Raw genomic sequence first — 10,874 nt, forward strand, 5'->3', positions numbered from 1 at the left:
AGGGTGCAACACCGGGACTTCCCGGGAGGTCACCCATCCCAGTACTACTCCGGCCCAAGCGCGCTTAACTGCGGAGTTCTGATGGGATCCGGTGCACTAATGCTGGTATGATCGCACCCGTTATGAGCTTGTCGCAGTGTGTACTTAGCAAACCGCGACCCACGTGCGAATCCACCCCGGCCACCCACCCCCGTCGAGGTGCACACCCTCCCTCGCGAAGTGCGCCCCGTTCGCCAAGTGTGAGCCCTGCCCGGGTGCGCGCACCTTGCTAGGGCGTCGGGTGTGCACCCGGCCCGGCCTACGTGCGTGCACCTGGAGGGGGCGTCGTGTGCGTGCAGTGTCCCGTCTGCAACGCGGTGCCCACACACCACCTCGGGCGCAACGACCTGCGCTCACATGTGGGCCGAGTGCACCTTGGTGCATGTTCGGGGCGCCTCGGGTGCACGCTCGATCTTGCCCCGGTGCACCAAGGCGCTCGGTTTGCCCCGGGTGCGCACTTGGTGCAAGGTGGGCACCCAAAATAGGGATCAAGCACCAAAACACAAGTTTCGGGATGCAAAATGGGACCCAAGGACCACAAATGCGTTCCAAGACCCATGATGGGTCCACGAGAACAAAAATGTGTTCCGAGACTTAATAAACAAATATTGGGTTTTAGGAGAAGAAACATGCTCTGATGCCCAAAACGAGAATCGACCCCGAAAAGGCCACAGGCCAAAAGTGGGATGCGAGACAAAAAAAAATGGGACCCGAGGACCAAAATTGGGTTCCCAGGTCGAAGACAGGGCAACCGGACAAGAAACGACCTCTAAGGCTCGAAATGAGTCCCGACGACTAAAACTTGACAAGAAGCACCCATCAGGCACCCAACTCGACACCCATGGGATGCCGACCCACCCGGGCTTCCACCTAGCACACCTTGGCACCCACCCACCCTCGCACCCAACCTCGCACCCAACTTAGCACCTTTGAACCCACATTGGCACTCACCCTGACCCTGGCACCTTGGAACCCACATTGGCACTCACCTTGACCCTGGCACCCACCTTTGCACTCACCTTGGGACCCACCCTGGCTCCCACCTCGGCACCCACCCAGACACCCACCTTGGTTCCTTGGCACCCACCTTGGATCCTTGGCACCCACCCCGACACCCACCTTGGCACGCAACTTGGCTACTTGCCACCCACCTTGGCTCCTTGACGCCCACCCCGACAACCACCCCGTGACCTACCCTGGCTAGGGTTGGTGCACACCCACCCTGGTGCCCACCTTGGCACCCACCCTATGACCCACCTTGGCACGCACCTTAGTACCCACCCCGTTACCCACCCTAGGACCCACCCCGTGACCCACCTTGGCCAGGGTGGGTGCACCCACCCTGGTGCCCACCTTGGCACCCACCCATCCTAGCACCCAGCCTGTGACCGGGCTTGGAACCCAACCTTGCACCCGCACCCGTCTTGGCCAGTGTGGGTGCGCACCCATCCTGGCACCCACGTTGTGACACACCCTTTAACCCACGCACCCTAGCACCCACGTTGGCACCCACCTTGGAACCCAACCTAGCAACTTGGCACCCACCCCGTGACCCACCTTGGCATCCACCATAGCAGTCGCCGACTTGGCACCCACCTCGGCACCCACCTTGACACTTGTGGACCCACCTTGCCACTCACCCTAGCATCGACCCATCCTAGCACCCACCCTGGCACCTTTGCACCCTAGCACTCACCCATCCTAGCACCTAACCTGTGACCCACCTTGACACTCACCCTCGCACCCACCTTGGAACCCAACCTAGCACCCACCCACCCTGACACCAACCCTAGCACCTACCCACCCTTGCACCCACCCTGTGACCCATCTTGGCACCCACCCATCCTACCACTCAACCTATCACCCACCTTCTCACCCACCTTGGCATCCACCTTAGCACCCACCCACACTGGCACCTTGGCACCCACCTCGGGCAAGGTGGGTGCACACCCACCCTGGCACCCAATTTAGAACCCACCGAGCATGTTACCCACCTTGGCACCCACATTGCAGCCCACCCTAGTACCCACCCTATGACCCACATTGGCATCCACACCCTAGCACCCAGGCACCTCGACACCCGCCTTGACACCCACCCTAGCACTGAACCTGTGACCCACCTTGGAACTCACCCTAGAACCCACCCACCCTGTGAACCACCTTGGCATCCACCTTAGCACCCACCCACCTTGGCACCCACTCTAGCACTCACCCATCCTAACACCCAACTTGTTACCCACCTTGGCACCCGCCCTCGCGTCCACCTTGAAACCCACCCTAGCACCCACCCACGCAGGAGCCCACCTTGGCACCCAACCTAACACCCACGCATCCTGGCACCCAACTTGTGACCCACCTTGGAACCCACCCTAGTACCCACCTTTGAACCCACTATATCACCAACCCACCTTGGCACCCACCCTATGACCCTCTTTGGAATCCACCCTAGCACGCACCCACCCTGGCACCCACCATGGAGCGCACCCTAGCACCCACCCACCTCGGCACGCACCTCAACACCCACCTTGGTGTGCGCACTGCGCCAACCTCTCAAAGACCCTATGTGGTGCGCTCCAAAGTGTACACCTTTGGTGCGCTCCAAGGTGCGCACCTTTGGTGCACACCGAGGTGCACACCAAAGTGTGCACCGAGGTGAGCACCAAAGTGCACTCCAGGGTGCACACCAAGGCGTGCACCTTTGGTGCGGTCAATGCAAACGAATTCGGAAGTTGGGGTCGATGTCCTAATCGCTGCTGCAGACTACACGTATGAGAATCGGACAAATAGCTTTATATAGGGGAGGTGTTGCGTTTGATGGGTCGACTCCCCTGGTTGTGTGCACTGCACCAACTTCAAAGACCCTGTCTTGTTTAAGAAGTCAAAAGTTGGGGTGGATGTCCTAATCATTGCTGCAGTCTACGCATGTATGAGAATCAGACAAATAGCTTATATAGGGGAGGTGTTGCATTCGGTGGGTTGACTCCCCTGGTTGTGCGCACTGCGCCAACCTCAAAGACCCCGCATAGCAGAAGAAGTCGGAAGTCGGATTTTGGTGAGCACCAAGGCGTGCACCTTTGGTGCGGTCAACGCAGACGAATTCAGAAGTTGGGGTGGATGTCCTAATCGTTGTTGCAGGCTACACATGTATGAGAATCAGACAAATAGCTTATATAGGGGAGGTGTTGGGTTTGATGGGTCAACTCCCTTGGTTGTGCGCATTACGCCAACCTCAAAGACCTTGTTTTCGTTAAGAAGTCAAAAGTTGGGGTCAATGTCCTAATGGCTCCTGCAGGCTACACATGTATGAGAATCGGACAAATAGCTTATATAGGGGAGGTGTTGGGTTTGATGGGTCGACTCCCCTGGTTGTGCGCATTACGTCAACCTCAAAGACCTTGTTTTCGTTAAGAAGTCAAAAGTTGGGGTCGATGTCCTAATTGCTCCTGTAGACTACACATGTATGAGAATCAGACAAATAGCTTATATAGGGGAGGTGTTGGGTTTGATGGGTTGACTCCCCTAGTTGTTCGCATTACACCAACCTCAAAGACCTTGTTTTCGTTTAGAAGCCGAAAGTTGGGGTCGATGTCCTAATTGCTCCTGCAGGCTACGCATGTATGAGAATCAGACAAATAGCTTATATAGGGGAGGTGTTGGGTTTGATGGGTCGACTCCCCTGGTTGTGCGCATTGCGCCAACCTCAAAGACCCTGCATTGCGGATGAAGTCGAAAGTCAGAGTTTGGTGTGCTACAAGGTGTGGTCGAAGGTGCTCACCTAGGTGTGCACCTTTGGAGCACAGGAAAAGTGCCCTCCAAAAGTGCGCACCTTTGGAGTGCACAAAAGTGCCCTCCAAAAGTGCGCACCTTTGGAGCGCAGAAAAGTGCCCTCCAAAAAGTGCCCTCCAAAAGTGCGCACCTTTGGAGCGCAGAAAAGTGCCCTCCAAAAAGTGCCCTCCAAAAGTGCGCACCTTTGGAGCGCAGAAAAGTGCCCTCCAAAAAGTGCCCTCCAAAAGTGCGCACCTTTGGAGCGCAGAAAAGTGCCCTCCAAAAAGTGCCCTCCAAAAGTGCGCACCTTTGGAGCGCAGAAAAGTGCCCTCCAAAAAGTGCCCTCCAAAAGTGCGCACCTTTGGAGCGCAGAAAAGTGCCCTCCAAAAAGTGCCCTCCAAAAGTGCGCACCTTTGGAGCGCAGAAAAGTGCCCTCCAAAAAGTGCCCTCCAAAAGTGCGCACCTTTGGAGCGCAGAAAAGTGCCCTCCAAAAAGTGCCCTCCAAAAGTGCGCACCTTTGGAGCGCAGAAAAGTGCCCTCCAAAAAGTGCCCTCCAAAAGTGCGCACCTTTGGAGCGCAGAAAAGTGCCCTCCAAAAAGTGCCCTCCAAAAGTGCGCACCTTTGGAGCGCAGAAAAGTGCCCTCCAAAAGTGCGCACTTTTGGTGCGCACCAAGGCGCTGGTTCGGTCGTTGCAGGCGAGTTCGGAAGTTGGGGTCGATGTCCTGAGCGGAGGTGCAAACTACACAGGTGTCGGAATCGGACAAATAGCTTATATAGGGGAGGTGTATGCTTCGATGGGTCGACTCCCCAGGTTGAGCGCACCGCGCCAACCTCAAAGACCCTACGGTATGGATGAAGTCGGAAGTTGGGTCCGATGACCGATTCGATTAGTAGGTATGCTCATGAGGTCGGAATTTGGGTCCGATGACCTGCCATGTGCAGGAAGGCGAATGTTGACACTGTGCGTTGCAAGGTGCACACCAAGGCGCTGGTGCGGTCTTTTTAGTCGAGTTCGGAAGTTGGGGTCGATGTCCTGATCGGAGGTGCAAGCTACACAGGTGTGGGAATCGGACAAATAGCTTATATAGGGGAGGTGTATGCTTCGTTGGGTCGACTCCCCGGGTTGAGCGCACCGCGCCAACCTCAAAGACCCTACGGTATGGATGAAGTCGGAAGTTGGGTCCGATGACCGATTCGATATGTAGGCATACTCGCGAGGTCGGAATTTGGGTCCGATGACCTGCCACGTGCAGGAAGGCGAATGTTGGCACTGTGCGTTGCAAGGTGCGCACCAAGGCGCTGGTTCGGTCGTTGGAGGCGAGTTCGGAAGTTGGGGTCGATGTCTTGATCGGAGGTGCAAACTACACAGGTGTGGGAATCGGACAAATAGCTTATATAGGGGAGGTGTATGCTTCGTTGGGTCGACTCCCCGGGTTGAGCGCACCGCGCCAACCTCAAAGACCCTACGGTATGGATGAAGTCGGAAGTTGGGTCCGATGACCGATTCGATATGTAGGCATACTCGCGAGGTCGGAATTTGGGTCCGATGACCTGCCATGTGCAGGAAGGCGAATGTTGGGACTGTGCGTCGCAAGGTGCGCACCAAGGCGCTGGTGCCGTCGTTGCAGTCGAGTTCGGAAGTTGGGGTCGATGTCCTGGTCAGAGGTGCAAACTACACAGGTGTGGGAATCGGACAAATAGCTTATATAGGGGAGGTGTATGCTTCGATGGGTCGACTCCCTGGGTTGAGCGCACCGCGCCAACCTCAAAGACCCTACAGTATGGATGAAGTCGGAAGTTGGGTCCGATGACCGATTCGATACGTAGGCATATTGGCGAGGTCTGAATTTGTGTCCGATGACCTGCCATGCGCAGGAAGGCGGAATTTGGGTCCGATGACCGAGTTGATGGCGTGCCATGCGCAGAAAGGCGGAATTTGGGTCCGATGACCGAGTTGATGTTGATGGCCCGCCATGCACAGGAAGGCGGAATTTGGGTCCGATGACCGATTTGAAGGCGTGCCATACGCAAAAAGGCGGAGTTTGGGTCCGATGACCGAGTTGATATTGATGGCCCGCCATGCGCAGGAAGGCGGAATTTGGGTCCGATGACCTGACATACGCATGGAGTCCGACTCGGGGGCCGATGTTCGATTCGATGACTTGCATTGTGGGTAAAGTCGGAAGTTGTGGTCTTTGACCCGATTCGATGACCAGACTTCGGCTGCTTGAGAATCGGACAAATAACTTATATAGGGGAGGTAGTGTTCTCGAGCATCCTCCCCCCGTGCCCGTTTATGTCGATTGATGCTGGTGCTCGACTGGTTGGAGCGCTCGGATGCAAAAATCTTGCACCAGGATTTATCGATTGTGATGGACACGGCAAGTCTCCTGATTGCTATGCAGGAGCTCATCGTGAATCTCTATGCGGCCTTGGTATGGACTCGACCTGCGGAATGGTTCGGCAATGGTAGTCGCTCCAACACGTCCTTGCAATGGCCACAGAGGTGATTCGACTAGAGCTCCAGTCTAGCTTTTGGGTTGCTTGGCGGACTGGTATAGCCGCGATCGAGTTCCGGCCATGAACGTTTTAGATAGCTCTTGGGCTTTCTGGGACGGAAGTCGGAAGTTTGGGCTGTTGTCCGATTTGATGACCATTCTTCGGATGTGTGAGAATCGGACAAATAACTTATATAGGGGACTGTGTTGTCTCACGCAGCCCCCTCCGTGCCCCTCTATCTCGACCGATGTTGGTGCTTGAAAGGGTTGGGATCGCTCGGATTTATAAACGTGCACCACCATTTGTCGAGTGTGAGGGACGCGGCAGGTCTCCTAAATGCTATGCGGGCGCTCTCTGAGAATCTCTATCCGGCCTCGACACAGACTAGTCTTGCTGAATGGTTTGGCACTGGTAGTCGATCCAACACGTCGTTGTTGTGGCCGCCTAGGCGATTCGATTCGAGCCCCCGTCTAGCTTTTGGGTTGCTTGGCGGATTTTGCCCTATCCGCAAGTGAGCTCGGTCCCTAAACGTTCGAGAAACCCGATTGCTATGCGCCGACTCTCTTTCTTGCGAGCCTCCATCTAGCTTTTGGGTCTCTACGGAACGGAAGTCGGAATCTGGGACCGTTGTTTGATTCGACGAGGCAGACTACGGTTGTGCGAGAATCGGACAAATAACTTATATAGGGGAGGTGTTGACTGGAGCATTCTCCCCCGTGCCCCTCTAACTCGACCAATGCTGGCGCTCGAACGGTGGTAGCGCTCGGATTTTCATTGAGCGCCAGCATTGGTCGATTTAGAGGGGCATGCGAGATTCCCGAATGCTATGCGAGGGCTCTAACGGAAATGTCTATTGGTTTCGGTATGGATGCAATTGCGAGTGGTTCGGCAAAGGTAGTCGTTCCGATGCGTCCATGTCGTGGCCAAATCGATAATTCGATTTGAGCCCTCGTATAGCATTTGGGTCTCTCGATGTGATTCCGCATTCCAGTCCCTTTGGGCACTGCTTGAGCCGCATCCCAGGGGGTTCCCTTCCCAATAATCTGCCTCGCAACCCGATTGCTATGCGGTGAGGCTCCTCGGCCGCCTCGGAACTATCTGTGTATCAGACGCATCGCGGGATAAGGGGTTGGCAACGGTAGTCGCCCCAAGCGCGTCCGATGCTTGGACCATTCCGAGGCGGCCCTGAAGCCTCTTCCGTCTAGCCGTTGGGTCCTTCTCGCCGCATCCCTCGCCTCGCACCCCGATTGCTATGCGGTGAGGCTCCTCGGCCGCCTCGGAACTATCTGTGTATCGGACGCGTCGCGGGATAAGGGGTTGTCACTGGTAGTCGCCCCAAGCGCGTCCGATGCTTGGACCATTCCGAGGCGGCCCTGAAGCCTCTTCCGTCTAGCCGTTGGGTCCTTCTCGCCGCATCCCTCGCCTCGCACCCCGATTGCTATGCGGTGAGGCTCCTCGGCCGCCTCGGAACTATCTGTGTATCGGACGCGTCGCGGGATAAGGGGTTGTCATTGGTAGTCGCCCCAAGCGCGTCCGATGCTTGGACCATTCCGAGGCGGCCCTGAAGCCTCTTCCGTCTAGCCGTTGGGTCCTTCTCGCCGCATCCCTCGCCTCGCACCCCGATTGCTATGCGGTGAGGCTCCTCGGCCGCCTCGGAACTATCTGTGTATCGGACGCGTCGCGGGATAAGGGGTTGTCACTGGTAGTCGCCCCAAGCGCGTCCGATGCTTGGACCATTCCGAGGCGGCCCTGAAGCCTCTTCCGTCTAGCCGTTGGGTCCTTCTCGCCGCATCCCTCGCCTCGCACCCCGATTGCTATGCGGTGAGGCTCCTCGGCCGCCTCGGAACTATCTGTGTATCGGACGCGTCGCGGGATAAGGGGTTGTCACTGGTAGTCGCCCCAAGCGCGTTCGATGCTTGGACCATTCCGAGGCGGCCCTGAAGCCTCTTCCGTCTAGCCGTTGGGTCCTTCTCGCCGCATCCCTCGCCTCGCACCCCGATTGCTATGCGGTGAGGCTCCTCGGCCGCCTTGGAACTATCTGTGTATCGGACGCGTCGCGGGATAAGGGGTTGTCACTGGTAGTCGCCCCAAGCGCGTCCGATGCTTGGACCATTCCGAGGCGGACCCGAAGCCTCTTCCGTCTAGCCGTTGGGTCCTTCTCGCCGCATCCTTCGCCTCGCACCCCGATTGCTATGCGGTGAGGCTCCTCGGCCGCCTCGGAACTATCTGTGTATCGGACGCGTCGCGGGATAAGGGGTTGTCACTGGTAGTCGCCCCAAGCGCGTCCGATGCTTGGACCATTCCGAGGCGGACCCGAAGCCTCTTCCGTCTAGCCGTTGGGTCCTTCTCGCCGCATCCCTCACCTCGCACCCCGATTGCTATGCGGTGAGGCTCCTCGGCCGCCTTGGAACTATCTGTGTATCGGACGCGTCGCGGGATAAGGGGTTGTCACTGGTAGTCGCCCCAAGCGCGTCCGATGCTTGGACCATTCCGAGGCGGACCCGAAGCCTCTTCCGTCTAGCCGTTGGGTCCTTCTCGCCGCATCCCTCGCCTCGCACCCCGATTGCTATGCGGTGAGGCTCCTCGGCCGCCTTGGAACTATCTGTGTATCGGACGCGTCGCGGGATAAGGGGTTGTCACTGGTAGTCGCCCCAAGCGCGTCCGATGCTTGGACCATTCCGAGGCGGACCCGAAGCCTCTTCCGTCTAGCCGTTGGGTCCTTCTCGCCGCATCCCTCGCCTCGCACCCCGATTGCTATGCGGTGAGGCTCCTCGGCCGCCTTGGAACTATCTGTGTATCGGACGCGTCGCGGGATAAGGGGTTGTCACTGGTAGTCGCCCCAAGCGCGTCCGATGCTTGGACCATTCCGAGGCGGCCCCGAAGCCTCTTCCGTCTAGCCGTTGGGTCCTTCTCGCCGCATCCCTCGCCTCGCACCCCGATTGCTATGCGGTGAGGCTCCTCGGCCGCCTTGGAACTATCTGTGTATCGGACGCGTCGCGGGATAAGGGGTTGTCACTGGTAGTCGCCCCAAGCGCGTCCGATGCTTGGACCATTCCGAGGCGGCCCCGAAGCCTCTTCCGTGTAGCCGTTGGGTCCTTCTCGCCGCATCCCTCGCCTCGCACCCCGATTGCTATGCGGTGAGGCTCCTCGGCCGCCTTGGAACTATCTGTGTATCGGACGCGTCGCGGGATAAGGGGTTGTCACTGGTAGTCGCCCCAAGCGCGTCCGATGCTTGGACCATTCCGAGGCGGACCTGAAGCCTCTTCCCTCTAGCCGTTGGGGCTTTCTCGCCGCATCCCTCGCCTCGCACCCTGATTGCTATGCTGTGAGGCTCCTCGGCCGCCTTGGAACTATCTGTGTATCGGACGCATCGCGGGATAAGGGGTTGGCAGTGGTAGTCGCCCCAAGCGCATCCGATGCTTGGACCATTCCGAGGCGGCCCTGCAGCCTCTTCCGTCTAGCCGTTGGGGCCATCTCGCCGCATCCCCCACCTCGCACCACGATTGCTATGCGGTGAGGCTCCTTGGCCGCCTCGGAACTATCTGTGTATCGGACGCATCGCGGGATAAGGGGTTGTCACTGGTAGTCGCCCCAAGCGCGTCCGATGCTTGGACTATTCCGAGGCGGCCCTGCAGCCTCTTCCGTCTAGCCGTTGGGGCCATCTCGCTGCATCCCCCACCTCCTCGGCCGCCTCGGAACTATCTGTGTATCGGACGCATCGCGGGATAAGGGGTTGGCAGTGGTAGTCGCCCCAAGCGCGTCCGATGCTTGGACTATTCCGAGGCAGCCCTGCAGCCTCTTCCGTCTAGCCTTTGGGGCCATCTCGCCGCATCCCTCGCCTCGCACCCCGATTGCTATGCGGTGAGGCTCCTCGGCCGCCTGGGAACTATCTTCGTATCGGACGCATCGCGGGATAAGGGGTTGTCACTGGTAGTCGCCCCAAGCGCGTCTGATGCTTGGACTATTCCGAGGCGGCCCTGTGGCCTCTTCCGTCTAGCCGTTGGGGCCATCTCGCCGCATCCCCCACCTCGCACCCCGATTGCTATGCGGTGAGGCTCTTCGGCCGCCTTGGAACTATCTTCGTATCGGACGCATCGCGGGATAAGGGGTTGTCACTGGTAGTGGCCCCAAGCGCGTCCGATGCTTGGACTATTCCGAGGCGGCCCTGCAGCCTCTTCCGTCTAGCCGTTGGGGCCATCTCGCCGCATCCCCCACCTCGCACCCCGATTGCTATGCGGTGAGGCTCCTCGGCCGCCTTGGAACTATCTTCGTATCGGACGCATCGCGGGATAAGGGGTTGTCACTGGTAGTCGCCCCAAGCGCGTCCGATGCTTGGACTATTCCGACGCGGCCCTGTGGCCTCTTCCGTCTAGCCGTTGGGGCCATCTCGCCGCATCCCCCACCTCGCACCCCGATTGCTATGCGGTGAGGCTCCTCGGCCGCCTTGGAACCATCTTCGTATCGGACGCATCGCGGGATAGGGGGCTGTCACTGGTAGTCGCCCCAAGCGTGTCCGATGCTTGGACCATTCCTAGGCGGCCCTGAAGCCTCTTCCGTCTAGCCGTTGGGGC

General features: G+C 58.4%; 1 non-coding gene across 1 annotated transcript; it reads right to left on the minus strand.

The window, feature by feature from the left end:
• Positions 1-119, minus strand: LOC131864012 (5S ribosomal RNA). Its single transcript, XR_009362904.1, has one exon. It is a non-coding gene; the product is annotated as a 5S ribosomal RNA (ribosomal RNA).
• Positions 120-10,874: the final 10,755 nt, after the last annotated feature.

The sequence above is a fragment of the Cryptomeria japonica genome, unplaced genomic scaffold (assembly GCF_030272615.1).
Source record: "Cryptomeria japonica unplaced genomic scaffold, Sugi_1.0 HiC_scaffold_74, whole genome shotgun sequence".
NCBI classification, from domain to species: Eukaryota; Viridiplantae; Streptophyta; class Pinopsida; order Cupressales; family Cupressaceae; genus Cryptomeria; species Cryptomeria japonica.